This window comes from Lactuca serriola, chromosome 4 (genome assembly GCF_051521515.1).
Source record: "Lactuca serriola cultivar US96UC23 chromosome 4, Lser_US96UC23_V15, whole genome shotgun sequence".
NCBI lineage: Eukaryota > Viridiplantae > Streptophyta > Magnoliopsida > Asterales > Asteraceae > Lactuca > Lactuca serriola.
Genome location: NC_136411.1, coordinates 258579204 through 258596047, shown reverse-complemented (window position 1 = coordinate 258596047; position 16844 = coordinate 258579204).

Genomic DNA, 16844 nt, shown 5'->3' with positions numbered 1-16844 from the left:
CCTAAAACAACATCTATTTCAAGGGACCTAATCTAGGATTTTCATCAGGATTCACTTTACTGCAAGGGGTTTCCTCAGCAATAAAAGTCCTAAAGGCAACCATGAGGAGGATACAGTACACCGGTGAGCACATTGTTCACAAACACCTATAGGTTATGAGCCTGCTAGCGTTCCACAGGACTGTCTATAAAGGGTCTATGGTCATTATCCATACTCTGCTAGATGACTAGATCAACAGCAACAACATCGAGGCCTCTCATCTGTTTATCACACATCAACTATCCACCCATGTTCTGCCCAACATATTAGTAAATAAAAATATATATTTTTATACGTAGTTTAAAACCTGTATAGCATGTTCATTCATTATATATATTCCACATAACAGATGAGGCACACACACATAACACGTATTTCATAGAGAATAAATCAGATCTATGAGTTAGAAAGTGAATATACATTCACACATATAATCTACAAAATATAGACATAACACATATTTCATATAAAATACTTCATAATTATGCGTTAGAAGAAAGTAACTACACACTCACTTGATCAGAAGATGATCGGACAGCACCACAGCTCTAAGAGTAATATTCTTCGGTGAAACTAAAATCACTTTACACACCGGGCTTCTCGCGGACAGAGCTTCGACTCTTAAACTCTTTTCTTCTCGGGATCTTTGGGGCATCGGGACTCGCTTTAGGTCTCGAGATGATACCGTGGATTCCGGGGTACTTCTTTGCATGTAAATCGAGGTAGTATCGGTGAGAGAAGGGTGAAATAGCAACCTTGGCCGGCTGCCCCTTCAAATCTATTTATAGGGCAAATTTCTCATTTTCCACGTCGTGGGCACTGTTTCCACGTCGTGGGCTTGAAAGTAATTGCATGCGCCATCGTCCACTTGCTCTATCAGGCTCCAGAAGGCGTCAAAAAACATGCCACGTCGTGGCCACTGACACAACTTTGGGGTTCACACCCCGAACTTCAGAAATTCATAACTTTCGCATACGAACTCCGTTTTTAACGTTCTCTATATCGATGCGTAGGTGAGAATATGCTCTACAACTCGTTTTTAGACTCCATTGGCTAATTTTGAATTTATTTTTAATATATTATAAATATATTACTTTTATATTATTTTTAGTAGGTCGGGACAGGAAAAGTCCATTAGAAATTCACAACTTCTTCATCCGACGTTCGTTTTCATCTGTCTTTTTACCGTTGGACTACTATCGAAGAGATCTTCGATTCTTGTTTAGATTGTTTCGGCTAAAAATCACTCAATCTCATATTCGAGTATGCGGGCTGCATACCGCTAAGTCGAAACTTCGGAAAATCATAACTTTTTCATACGAAGTCAGATTTAGACGTTCTTTTTATGCACGATCTCGGTTTAACATATTCTACGACATTCGTTTAGATCATTAAGGATAGATACTGCTCTATCTTAAATTCATATTTTACGTCATTCTGCGTCGTGTCGGTTCTGTCGCGAAACTTCGACAGGTCATAACTTCTTCGTTATAACTCGGATTTCGACATTCTTTATATATTCGGAAACCTTGTTTAGACCACTACAACATTATCCCTTAATATCGAGCTTATCTAACATTTCATTTTGAAGCTCATTCTTAACCTTTATTCAATTAAGACACATAAATAAGCACAAAACACATAATACTCAAATAATGCACTTCTATTATTTCAAAACGGATTACAAAGGTTAACCTAGAATATTACATCATCATTAATGCCTGGACCAGAAACACAGGCGTTACAATGCTCTCCACCTTAGAATGGTTCTGTCCCCGAAATCACACATCAACAAACAAATGCGAATAACGACTCATCATGTCACTCTCTGTCTCCCGGGTGAGATTTGGCCCATTCGTATGTTTCCATCTTGCGTCGTAATTTCTTAGTCTTTCGGTCAACGATTGCCTCAGGTTCTTCAAGCAACCTCTTGTTCTCATCAATTCTTAACACAGAAATTGGAATTATGTCGGGAACTTCTCCCGTGAACTTCCTCAAATAACACACATGAAAAGTGTTATGAATACCATTTAGTTCTTCTGGTAGTTCGAGCTTGTAAGCTTAGTTCCCAATCCTCTAAAGAACATTAAAAGGTCCAATAAACCTTAGACTCAACTTTCCCCTTTTACTAAATCTTATAAGTCCCTTCCACAGCGAGACTTTAAGAAAAACCAAATCTCCAACTTCAAAAGTCATCGGTCTTCGCTTTTTGTCAGCATGGCTCTTTTGACGATCCTGAGTGCCTAACATTCTTTCCCTGATTATTTTTAGCTTTTTAGCAGTTTGATGAACCATCTCGGGTCCCATAAACTGATTTTCCCCAGCCTCAAGCCAACAAGACGGCGTACGAAACTTCTGTCCGTAAAAAGCTTGATAAGGTGCCATCTTTATGTCGAGTGGAAACTATTATTGTAGGAAAATTCTACCAAAGGTAAATGTTCATCCCAGTTACCTAAGAATTCCAGGGTACATGCTCTCAGCATATCTTCAAGTGTTTGTATCGTTGTTTCGCTCTGACCATCAATATGCGGATGGTAAGTTGTAGTTAAACACAACTTGGTAACCATTTCCTCTTGTAGACTTTTCCAAAACCTCGAGGTGAAACGGCTATCACGATCCGATACAATCGTTAACGGAACACCGTGAAGCCTCACAGTTTCCTTCACGTAAGAATTTGCAAGCTTATCCATAGACCATTTCTCTTTGGCTAGTATGAAGTGCGCACTCTTAGTGAATCGATCAACGACCATCCAAATCATGTCGTGACCACTTTTCGTTCTGGGCAGTTTAGTGACAAAATCCATAGCAATGTCTTCCCATTTACCCATAGGAACAGTTAAAGGTTCTAAACTCCTGTACGGTTTCTAATGTTGTGCCTTGACTCTTGCACAGGTCACACACTCGGCCACATACTTTGCAACATCAAGCTTCATCGTCGGCCACCAGTAGTAGGGTTTCAGGTCCCTGTACATTTTAGTGCTACCAGGATGAATCGAGTACATGGTCTAGTGAGCTTCTTCCATCAGAAGATCTATGACCCCTCCTGTCTTAGGTATCCAAATCCGATCTTGGAACACCTTCAGTCCATGACTGTTTATACCGAAGACTAACGTTTTGCCCAATCGTTCTTCCTTTCGGTCATTCTTCTCTTAAGCTTCCTCTTGAGCTTTCTTAATACTTTCCACAATTTTCGAGACAACTTCAATTCTCAACGCTCTTGGCCTTTTTCTCTCAGGATTGACTTTCCGACTGAGAGCATCAGCAACAACATTAGCTTTACCGGGGTGGTAAAGTATCTCACAGTCGTAGTCCCTAAGTAACTCTAGCCAGCGTCGTTGCTTCATATTCAATTCTTCGTGACTAAAGAGATATTGGAGACTCTTATGATCAGTGAAAAGTTTGCACTTCGTGCCATAGAGGTAATGCCTCCATATTTTTAGAGTGAAAACTACCACTGCCAACTCCAAATCATGAGTGGGGTAGTTCATTTCATGCTCCTTCAGCTGTCGAGGCGCATATATGCTCACCTTTTCTCTTTGGCTCAAAACACAACCCAATCCAACACCCGATGCATCGCTATAAACAACGAAGTCTTCAACTCCTTCGGGTAGAAAAAGGATCGGTGCCTCACATAGCTTCTTCTTTAGCTTTTCGAACGCTTCTTTATGCTTGGCATTCCAAGCATAAGTAGGTCCTTTATGGGTTAAAGCTGTCAATGGAGTAGCGATCGAGGAAAAGCCTTGGATAAACCTTCGGTAATATCTAGCTAATCCCAAAAAACTTCGGATCTCTGTGGGACTTTTCGGCTGTTCCCACTGCATCATAGCTTCGATTTTTGCTGGATCAACCATTATTCCTTCTTGGTTGACCACGTGACCCAAGAATTGGACTTTTCGAATCCAAAAATCACATTTGGAGAACTTTGCATATAGCTTCTCCTTCTTCAAGACTTCCAACACTTCTCGCAAGTTTCGGCCATGCTCTTCTTGGCTTTTTGAGTAAATCAGAATGTCATCTATGAACACTATCACATATTTATCAAGGAACGGATTACAAACCCTGTTCATTAAATCCATGAATGTTGTCGGAGCAATGGTTAGTCCAAATGACATAACCAAAAACTTATAGTGTCCATATCGTGTTCTGAATGCAGTCTTCTCTATATCTTGCTCTTTCACCTTCAGCTGATGATATCATGACCTTAGGTCGATCTTTGAAAAATAACTTGAACCTTGTAGTTGATCGAACAGGTCATCAATCCTCGGCAACATATATCTATTCTGTATTGTTGCCTTGTTCAGCTCTCTGTAATCGATGCACATTATCATACTTCCATCTTTCTTCTTCACGAATAACACTGGAGCTCCCCATGGTGATGAACTAGGTCAAATGAAACCTTTGTCCAATAACTCCTAAATTTGCATCATCAGCTCCTTCATCTCCGTCAGTTCTAATTGATAAGGTTCCTTTGCTATTGGTGTCGTCCCTGGTAACAAGTCTATTCTAAACTCCAATTGTCTATCAGGCGGTAATCTGGGAAGATCTTCAGCAAATACTTCCGGATACTCACACACGACAAGAATGCACTGCATCTCCTTTTTCTCCTTCTTAGCATCGATCACGAATGCCAAATATGATGTACATCCCTTGGCCAAACACTTTCTGGCTTTCATTAGCAAAATGATTCCAGAATTTACTTTGCGTTTATCCCCATACACCACAAATGACTCTTTCCCTGGCGGGTTTACTTTCACTATCTTCTTTCTGCACAATATTTCGGCATCATTGGCGCTAAGCCAATCCATTCCCAGCACAATGTCGAAATCGTTTAGTTCGATAGGCAATAATTCCTCGTGGAACTTATTCTCATTCAAGTCAATGAAGACATTTTTCATGCGATAGCTAATAGGTACAAACTTGCCACTAGCAACTTCGACTAATAAAGCATTATCTAGTCTATCAACAGGCAAAGCTAGTTTTCTACCAAATTCATGTGAAATAAAGGAGTAGTTGGCTCCATAAACAAATAAAATTTTGGGCAAGCAATTCGTTAACGAGAAAGGTACCTGAAGTGACATCAACTTCTTCTTTGGCAGCTTCGAGTGTCATCTGAAAAGCTCTTACTTTCGGCTTTGGTGGAATATTGGGTTTTGCTGCCTCCTTCTTCTTCTGGCAGTCCCTCGACATGTGACCCTCCTCACCGCAACCATAGCAAACTTCCTGGTAAGAGTGCATTCGTTGGCATAATGCCCTGGCTTTCTACATTTGTCGCACCATTTCGCATCACCTCCTCCTCCTCCTCCTCTCGAACTAGACTTCGAGAATTTACTTTTCTTGTTGGACCCTAAAGGTCCATTGAACTTCCTTTTCTCACCAACATCTATCCTTTCCAGACCCATTTCCTTCTGTTGGGCCTCCACATTCTTAGTTGCTCGAACAACTGTTTTCAGAGTAGTTTCCATCTTGACTGTCGGGCCAAAGTTGGCAGGCAGTCCATTAGCGAACCTCTCGATCTTGGAGAGTTCTGTTGGCACTAGGTACGGAAATAACTTCATTTTCTTGGTGAATGCAGTAGCATAGTCATCTACCCTCATTCTCCCCTTCTTCAAGTTTTGGAACTCATTGTTCAGATCAATCAGATCTATCTTTGAACAGTACTACACCCTTAGTTGTTCCAAGAACTCCTCCCATGACATTTCCAGGACTTCTCCTAATGGCATAATATCTACCAACAACTTCCACTAGCTCAAGACTCCAGTCTTCAGTTTTCTAACTGCAAAGATAGTCTTCTGTTTGTTGCTACAGTCGCAATTTTCAAATATCATCTCCATTTCGGAGATCCAATCCATAATCTCAACAGGCTTTGGGCTTCCAGAAAGACTTGGCAGCTTGGCGCCCAAGAAATTCTTGTACATTCACCCATCCTTGTTGTTTCTCCTTTTCGGATCATTCCTTCGTTCTTCTTGAGTCCCAACTTCACTCATAATACGACTATCATTACCTTCCTCCAATTGTTCAGGAATCAGTTCGAGTTCCACAATGGGTATGATAGGTTTGTCCCTATTTTCATGCAACATCTGTCACATTTCTTCCCTTTGTTCGGCTAACATAGCCTGAATCATGGCTTGCACTCCAGCCATGGTGATTTGCTCTGGTGAAGCAACTTCAATAGCTGCTTATTCAATCACAGGGGGTTGATTCCTGTTCTCGTTTGCATTTCCAACTTTGCTTCTTGTTCTTGCCATTCTTGATCTAAACACCGAATAAGGTGAAATTTATATCTTCAGTCGTGATAGATATTACAATCTTCCATATCACTCCAAAACATTTACATGTCAGTTCTAATACCGTCGTCATATGCTTAGAATCCTACACACATAAGGTTTCCAGATCTGGTCGGCAACAGACCATAGATCCGAACAAATGATATCATATATGGCAACATATAACATTTAGCACATAAAATCATTTTAAGAAACTTTCCTAAAATAAACTAGTGCTTGTGTCTGAAATATAACAGACACACATCTCACAATATTCACTTAGCATTCTAAGTCTAAGTCTAGAAATCCTACAAATTCCTAGTTCGCTTAAACTAGTGCTCTGATACCAACTGTGACATCCCCCTAATCACGGCCAAAAAAGACCGATTGTATTTATGCTTTTAAAATAATTTCAGAGTAATCCTTTGATTAAAAGGGGTTGCTAAATTTGTTCCCAAAACAAAACATGATAAAATAGAATTTATCAAAGCATTTCATTAAGAGATGCATTTTCATTATATAACAATATTCGGGATGTCATGTTCCGATAAACAAACCAAAAGCATAAACAACACAAGATAGACCTTACAACAGTTACATATAACAACAGGTCCAAAATCAAAACATCTTGATAAGTCATCCAACTTATGCTCTCGCGCCATTACCTGTAATACAACAAAATTGAGCGGGTCAGGCTTGGGAGCCTGGTGAGCGTATAGGGTTTTCAACCCACAAAAAATAATTATATTTAATTCACCAACCAACAACAACCCGATTACCCATTCCCGTTATCCTCACTTCACGTCCCTAAAAAACATCTATTACAAGGGACCTAATCTAGGATTTTCATCAGGATTGACTTTACTGCAAGGGTTTCCTCAGCAATAAAAATCCTAAAGGCAACCACGAGGAGGATAGAGTACACCGGTGAACACATCGTTCACAAACACCTACAGGTTATGAGCCTGCTAGTGTTCCACAGGACTGTCTAGAAAGAGTCTGTGGTCGTCACCCATACTCCGCTAGATGACTAGATCAACAACAACCACGTCGAGGCCTCTCATCTGTTTATCGCACATCAACTATCTACCCATGTTTTACCCAACATATTAGTAGATAAAAATATATATATATATATATATATATATATATATATATATATATATTTTATACATACTTTAAAACCTGTATAGCATGTTCATTCAATACATATTACACATAACAGATGAGGCACACACACATAACACGTATTTCATAAAGAATAAATCAGATCTATGAGTTAGAAGAAAGTGAATATACATTCACACATATAATCAAAAAAATATACACATAACACGTATTTCATATAAAATACTTCATAATTATGCGTTAGAAGAAAGTAACTACACACTCAATTGATCAGAAGATGATCGGATAGCACCACGGCTCTAAGAGTAGTATTCTTCGGTGAAACTGAAATCACTTCACACACCGGGCTTCTCGCGGACAGAGCTTCGTCTCGGGATGATACCGGGGATTCGGGGGTACTTCTTTGCACGTAAATCGAGGTAGTATGGGTGAGAGAATGGTTAACTAGCAACCTTGGCCGGCTGCCCCTTCAAATCTATTTATAGGGCAAATTTGTCATTTTCCACGTTGTGGGCACTGTTTCCTAGTTGTGGGCTTGAACGTCATTGCATGCGTCATCGTTCGCTTGCTTTGTGAGGCTCCAAAAGGCGTCAGAAAACATGCCACATCGTGGGCACTGTTTCCACGTCGTGGCCACTGACACAGCTTTGGCGTTCGCGCCCCGAACTTCAGAAATTCAAAACTTTGCGCATACGAACTCCGTTTTCGACGTTCTTTATATCGACGCGTAGGTGAGAATATGCTATACAACTCTCGTTTAGACTCCGCTGGCTAATTTTGACCTTATTTTTAATATATTATAAATATATTACTTTTATATTATTTTTAGTAGGCCGAGATAGGAAAACTCCGTTAGAAATTCATAACTTCTTCATCCGACGTCCGTTTTCGTCTGTCTTTTTACCGTTGGACTACTATCGAAGAGATCTTCGATTCTCGTTTTGATTGTTTTGGCTAAAAATAACTCGATCTCATATTCAAGTATTCGGGCTGCATACCGCTAAGTCGAAACTTCGAAAAATCATAACTTCCTCATACGAAGTCAGATTTAGACGTTCTTTTTATGCACGCTCTCGGTTTAACATATTCTACGATTTTCGTTTAGATCATTAAGGATAGATATCGCTCTATCTTAAATTCATATTTTACGTCATTCAGCGTCGTGTCGGTTCTGTCGTGAAACTTCGAGAGTTCATAACTTCTTCGTTATAACTCGGATTTCGACGTTCTTTATATATTCGAAAACCCCGTTTCGACCACTACAACATTATCCATTAAAATCGAGCTTATCTAAAATTTCATTTTGACGCTCATTCTTAACCTTTATTCAATTAAGACACACAAATAAGCACAAAACACATAATACTCAAATAATACACTTCTATTATTTCAAAACAGATTACAAAGGTTAACCTAGACTATTACATCAGCATTAATGCCTTGCCCAGAAACACGGGCGTTATAGTTATGATATATTGCTTAGGAATAGATAAAAACATGTTTTCATATGTATTTGCATTGTAAGGATAAGTTTTCCGCAAGTTTTAAAATAAATGAAAAGTTTTGATTTTATTTATTTTAAGTATACTTACGATGAAATTTGTGAAAATTGTTGTTTATATGATTTCATTGATAGCAATATTGGAAAATGGATTATATTCTTTCGTGTGTGGTAGTGTCACAATTTTCCAAATAAGGAAAGATTCTCATCACCCAAGTTTCAGTTGGATAGAAACTTAAATTCATGCAACTTGTATTGTATGATGAATACGAAATTTTCATCTTTGTGAAATTAAGACTAAGTCCTTGCTCACATGCATGTATGAGTCAAGTGAAGGACTGAAGGATTAGGCACACTTTGTTGTGTTCTGGTCAGGTCCACCACAAAGATCAATAAGATTATTCGTTATGATTTCCTAAAGTTTAGTGAATATGGTTATACTTACAAGGCTAAGTGTAATTCCAAAACATTGGAAAAGCTTCAATGTATGGCAAGACGGATAAGAAGAATCAAATAAGGCAGAAAGATAAAAGTTTCTCCAAACTGAAGAAATGGGAGAGTACTTGAGTAACTTGTTTTATGATTATCTTAATGATTATGGAACCATATCACAATTGATCCTCTAAGAAAACCTTCGTGCATTTGTTTGGCTAAGGAGAGGAATCATGAATTACTGAAATGGTTAAATCAAGAAGATAAATCATACTTCGTCCCAGAGTCAAGTCTTAGAGTTGTACTTCAAGATTGTAACATGAGTGACATAATCTTTAGGAAGGTTTATAACACATGTCAAATGTAGAGTAAAATGCTTTCTCACTCTTGTGCATTTGAAATTGGTAAGTTGTGATGTTTTGGATAAACAAAGACCAACTAAGACCAATTGTGTGAAGTGTTTATCTTGATAAGAATCTGCACTAACTCTTGGATATTTGTTTTGTCAAGGAATGGTTCTTGACAAAAATTATCTTATATGTCAAGAGGTCAGTGGGAGTCTTAAAAGATCTTGAGATAGTTTCAAAGACTAATCAAGAGTGTTGTTAATCATTAGTCCACAAGTTTAGATTTGTCAGTAACCTTGTCTTGTGATTAAGGTTATGACAAATTACATGGATAGGAGCACATACACCATAAATATCTAAGTGTCATATGGTTTCTCTCCAATTCATGAAAATGATGGTGAGGAAAAGCTTTCACTAAGTAGATTTCAAGTAGATAGCAATTGTTAAATTTGCATTCTCAAAGTCATTAGTGGAGCACGTGTGGTTAACTGACACACTAATATGGACTTGTGAGAATGGAAAGAGGTCTAAACATTATGATTACGGCATCCATCTTCATAATTGTTTGTACATAGATGTGAGCTATCCAAGGGAAGGTGTATGATTTTAATAAAGTCTTATCAAAGCATCTCGCATCAGAAATCTGAACTTTGGTAAGATAGTCAATAAAGTATTGATTTCAAGAAATCTAACTGGTCTCTGGATACATGTTAGAGCGAGTGGGAGCATAAGTGTTATGCTAATAATCATCATGTTAGTGGGAGCATGATTATTATGTTAAGTGTTACAAGTTATCAATGTTAATTATAGAAAACAAAAGTTTCAATTCGGGTTTGAAAAGTTGTTTTAATATAATTAGGGAGAGGATTTTATACTTCATTTCAATTCTACAAGCTTAGATTGAGATTTTAATCAACTTTAGTCAAAGATATATATAAATGTTACGTTGGAAGGGTTCAACATAAGGAAATTTTATATATGTTGCGTTCTTGAAATTTGATTATGATTACGACATCCTTCTTCATAGTTCGAATTGTGAGGACATGGAAAATAAAAATATTTTAGCAAAAGACTGGTTAAGTACCACGTCTTTATGTAGGACATCATGAATCATGTCCCATATGCTTCGGGTATAGGATCGATTACATGTGCTATAATATTCATCCATTCTAAATTTTCCAAATGCATAGGGCATTAAGAGGGGAAAAGGAATAGAACTGGGTATGACTAAAATGATTAAGCAATTGTTGAGGATAATCTGAGGTTTACCAAAGATTGGTTGCTCATGGACAATTGGAAGTATAGTGTAAACTTTGGAAAGCACCATATTGACATATTCTGAAAAGATGAAACTCTTGTTCAGAAGTGATAGTTAAAATGGTAATACGAAATTGTTTCCATAGGTGGAAGTTATTCTCTGAATCTGTGTAAGATTAGAACAACCAATGCAAATAAGGATGTTCAAAGGAATGTACTTTGAATATGAGACTTCGTTTCCATGGAATTGATCTCCATTGCAATACTTTGTAATGTTTGTTTCCAAGTCTTTGTGACTTTTGTGCATAGTCATTACAAGAGAATCATTACATATAAGTTTAGAATCTAACAGAATACAATAAATGGCAAGAGTTCGGTATTCTTACATTTACAAAAGGGATTGGGATTGTGAAATGAGCATCATTTGAGTCGTTTTCAATTGATTTATTTCACAAAAGAAAGGACCATAGGTAAACATAGTGTGCATGCTTGGAGCATGGCATGACTATTGTTTTAATTCAAGTATTAAGTTGATAAATCGAAACATTATACAATAAATAATGAGTATTCAATATGGTGCTTAGATAAAAGGGTTTTTATTTATATTCAAAGTGTTGGGGCCATATAGGATTAGTATTATTCTTGTGTCTCACTTCGCATGTTTTGACTTCCCGAATAACTAGGTTATTCAAACCATCCACACTCCATCATACATTGGAAGTAGGTATTGAGGCACGACTGTCATGAATGGGTCTGTAGTTTTGTCTAGGTGGCTAGACTTAACTGCAGTGTTCATGAGTGCTCCTGGAATAAGATTCAAGTATTGGATTAAATGCACGCTCAGTTGCATCACTTCATGGATTTTATCATGAGTGCAACATGAGACAATAATATCTTATATTCTTCAAACCTAGAGATATGAGTTGTTGACTATGAGTTGGTTATACATTGATTGTATGGAAACGCATCAGTAACTTGATGTTATAAAATAGGTCGTTGTGTATGATTCAACAAGTAGTTAGTACAAGCACATGAGTCGAAGTTTATCCATTCCTTTTATCCTTAAAGGGGATAAAAGCGATATCTATGGGCCCCTCGATGATTTAGTGGTGACACCCCTAAGTGTTTGGCCAAGCCTGGACTGATTTGATTTGTTCAATTAGTCAGTTGTCATAAATCGAAAATCGGGAAACAACAAATGGATAGAGAGATTGATTATAGTCCATGTCTCAGTCCATATGGTATCTAGAATGGAGGAATATATGATCCCTAATCTAATGGACGGATCATTGGTTTGTTTAGAGTTCGACATCGGCTTTAAGAGCTACGATTGCTAGTTGGGTTATGAAGTCGTACTTGCAATAATAGTTTTAGACTTATCCAAGTGGGAGATTATTGGATTAGATGTCTAAGCCCATAACTGTTATGTGTATGTACTTGACCCGAGAGTAGCATGGTCTATTTTTGTTGCATATCATCAGAACAATTTGTTAGGATGGAATCTTAAGAGAATATTATATATGATTTATTAATATATTATAAGTACTAATATATTAATATGAAATCATATGGTTTTAATTAGTATTGATCAAGAATTAATTTAGATCTGATTTAGTGATCAACAAGAGACTAATTAAATCTATGGGGACTAATTATGTTAATTAGTTATATTCATGTGTGTTGGGCTTATGATCCATGTTGGACCAAGTTAATGTATGGATACGTAAAGAGTTGGGCCACATGAACCATGGATCATAAGACCCATGGGTATGGATTTGGGTTATATCCATGACCCTAGAAATCCCACATATAAAGACATACTTCATTGCCCAAAATGGCCACTGGTGTATTCTTGGAGTTCATGGTTTTTTTGGGTGCATGGAGATTCTCTCTGAAGTTCCTCATTTTTCCATGATGTGTTGTGATCCACTTGAGGCTTCCACACTATTGGGGCTAAGCTCTTAAGGCTAGATACATCAAGACTTCAAGCTCCACCATAAGGTATGTTATCCTAACTAGATTCTTGTATAGTATATGACAATTGTATGATAGTTATAGCTTTTATACCTTGGAAACACCATTGCATGTATAATTAGTGAAAACATTAATCCAAGGTATTTAGGTTGCATGAACACCTTAGGAGTGTTACAATCATCTAAACCCATCACTTGCTATAGTCATTGATCTTCCTCTCGTGCAAATCATAACCTCGAAATAGTCCACTCACAAATTGAAACATAGAGGAATCGTCAATGATTGAGAACACACTGATAACAATCCAAAACACCATCCTCTTACTGGTCAAAACCCATGCGAAGCTACCCATACCCACTCTGAAACTAATTGAAAAGTCAATTGCTACTCCTCCCAGAGTATAGATAACAATCTATACATCGAAATGGCAAATCTCAACAATTAAAATTGGACCTCAAGGAACCAACCGCCTCAAACTCAACCATTGCAACCCCAAAGAGTCCCTTACCACAGTAAAATCCCTGACCCACGGCTACTGGTTGTGGATACACTCGTTCTTTCCTGAACACTCACTATATGCATTATCTCGCTCTGCACCTTGTCTCGTCCACCAATAACCCAAGGCTCATATGTCCGTGCCGCGGATCCCCATAACCAAATCTTCTAACCATAACTTAAACAGAATGTTGATCTTCTCAACAGAATACTCATTTCTCCCCCACTCAGGGTTCGACCATCACCAATTGACATATCAACAGTCTACACCACAGACTATTTCACCAGATACACCACACTTGACTCTTGAAACGTACTATGTAACATTTGATGATCTTCCGAAGGAAGACCAAGCAACTCTATATATCCCAAATCTGAGATGAAATCCTGGGAACTCCCCAATGTGACTGTCTCCGGTCACCCAAAATCTCATCCGGCTGCACATGTAATTATTCTGACGGTCCTGGAATAGTACTTCCTCCCTGAATCCTCATTCGTCACCCCACTGCAAGGATCTTCATAGCACGGGAGACCTCACTGTCACAGTTGATTCGCTGCATCGCCATGAAAACCAACAACTCGATGTACTCCTCTCATTTTCCGGTAATAGTTTTTGGTATACAACTTCCTAAACTCCAAAAAGGCATACTCGAGCCCTCGCTAGTCACAGTACTCACTGATAACTCTTCCCGGCATAAGAATGTAACTCAATGCTCTCATACAACAAAATACTGTTGGTGCCAATATCGCTACTCCCTAGTGCCCTACATGGTCTTCTTCTAATTTCTGACATCAGAACTCGCTCACCCATTCTCTCAAAATGGGAAAAAGGAATAATATAATCCTCAAAATAGAACCTTGACATCACAGGCCATCACCCAGCCACTTAACTCAGACTGCAATCCTCCATGATGCATCATCTCTACCCCTATTTGAGTCTTGCGACTCCAACTAGCACCTCACCAGTCAAAACCCTCGAGATCTAAACTCAAATTTTCCCACCCGAGGTATACTCCATTTAAGCTCAGCCGTCATGGACCTCTGGCCCCAAAATATCCCATCTCCACTCCCATTCTGAATAATCACAACTAGGTAACTGATAAAGGAAAAAGCACACTCCGCTACGAATCATGGTACCCGAACCATGTTATTTCTCCTCATCCTGCTACTTAGAACCTCCAAAATTCTCCCTGTTTCGAGTATGGGTCCTCTGCTTTTTAGTAGTATGGGCCCATACTACCTGCCACATCTACCCATACTTTCCACACGGATCGTCACAGATTTTCTAAGTAGCTGCTCAACCTTCTCGATCACCATTCCCAATACACATGTTCACTCTCTAGAGAATACCCAACTCTGATCAGCGTACTCCTCGGACTAGAATTACTCCCCAGGGTCTCACACTTCTCTGCCATCAGCTGCTGAAGAACTCCTCGTGATGCAAGCTATCTACCTCCTGAATATCTTCATATTCGCTTAGTAGATGACTCCCATCATTCAAGAGTCCCTGAAAGCACAAAGAAAGCAACATTCAGGCATCAAATAACCAGCATATGAAAGCACTCTAGCATACCACTCAAAAAGGCATCACCGAACTGAGGCAATCTTTCCTCTCGTGGATCTCTAACTACTCTCTCAGAAGACTTCTCAAATGCTCATCTACGTGTCTCTCCTAGATTAATCCTCGACTCAAGACTCTCTCTAAAAGATTCCTGCTAGGTGTTTTTACTCAGCACATTTAGAGCAAATAGCAGATAATATCAATTAATAGCATCCCCAAGGCTAAGGCATCATGAATCAGGCAACTCTAGCCCTAATTTCTGAATACCTAGCCTATCATCTAGCATGCAGCTCTAATATCACATAAACATCTCATAATACAATCAAATAATGGTATTTTGGGAAATCACTGTTCAGGCTCTGGCTGATTGTACACACTGCTCCATCTCACTTTCTTTTTAAAACTCTTACTCGTTGTAAAAAAATCATTTCTTTTTAGAAAATTTTCTCAAATCCTCAATTTGAGTTCAAAGATACCCGAGAGCACAACTGAATCCCTCAAACCAAGGCTCAGATACCGACTTGTAACACCGTAAATTTTTCATACTATTTTTCATTTTAAATTCATATAAGTCACATCAACAAATATCACAAAATCCCCAAAATGTAAAATTATTAAAACAAATGTTCTTAATTGTTTGAATAAAATCCAGGATCCTCAGAAACATAACTCCATATCGTGTGTACAATCAAGCCAGCGCCTTCTCATGATCCTGAGAAGTACCTGAAACACATAACACATAACACATTAATCACGAAGCTTAGTGAGTTCCCCAGAATACCACACATTACTCGTTATCCACTCATGGTTATATCTCATATAAGACCCTTTGGTCGATGTGTCTTAGTGGAACCCTCCTGTCCCACAACACGGGTGGACCCTCTGGTCCTATCTCAAGAATGCACAAGATAATATACAACATAATTCATAAACAGAATACGTGATATCACATGTCTCTGTATAAGCATAAAAGATCAACGTATACACAGATTACTACAACAACATAAGTCACAAAGACAACATGCATGATAACAATAACACATCATAAACAGATAAGACGCTCTAGTCGATAATGTACTAAGGCCCTCCGGTCTACATGTACTAAGACCCTCGGATCAAAAGTGTAAATAAGACCCTCTGGACAATAACACAAATAAGACCCTCCGGTCACACACAAATCACCACATAGGTAGGTATAGTGAGAACACTCACCTCAAATGACAAACAGCTCCTATAAATGCTGTTGCTATACTCTAGCTTCAAACAATGAGCCAAACCCACAAATAATCCCCATTAGGATCTAAGACCAAACCTTTACATATTAGGTCTAAATATGTCCACCAACCCATCACATAAATAACCCAAGCCTATTGGGCCCACCAAGGTCCAATACCAAATGGATCCTCAAAGGTCCACTAATGACCCAACTTTGGCCTAATTTTTCAAATTAGGCCGAACCCTCATATGGGCCTTACCCTAAAGCCCATTTAAATATCCTAGTCCACATGATTTCTCTTGGATGGCCAATTAATAGCCCAATCACCAAAACCCAATAGAAAGGCCCAACTCAAGGTCCTAGCAAAATTAGGGTTTTCACATAAAATGACAATTAGGGTTAAGTGTTTCTCACTTAACCCAATAAGGAGTTAACACATTAAGTCCATCACTCCACTAGGCCATTCACATAATGAAGTCGGACATAATTCATAGTATCAATCTAACAGTCTAACCGCGGGTCCTAATAAAATCCAAACTACCAAACCCAAAATTAGGGTTTTCAAAACCCTAATTAGGGTTTCTAGCCCAATCACAAAGTAACCCAGTCAATGATTAAGTGTTTGGGCCTA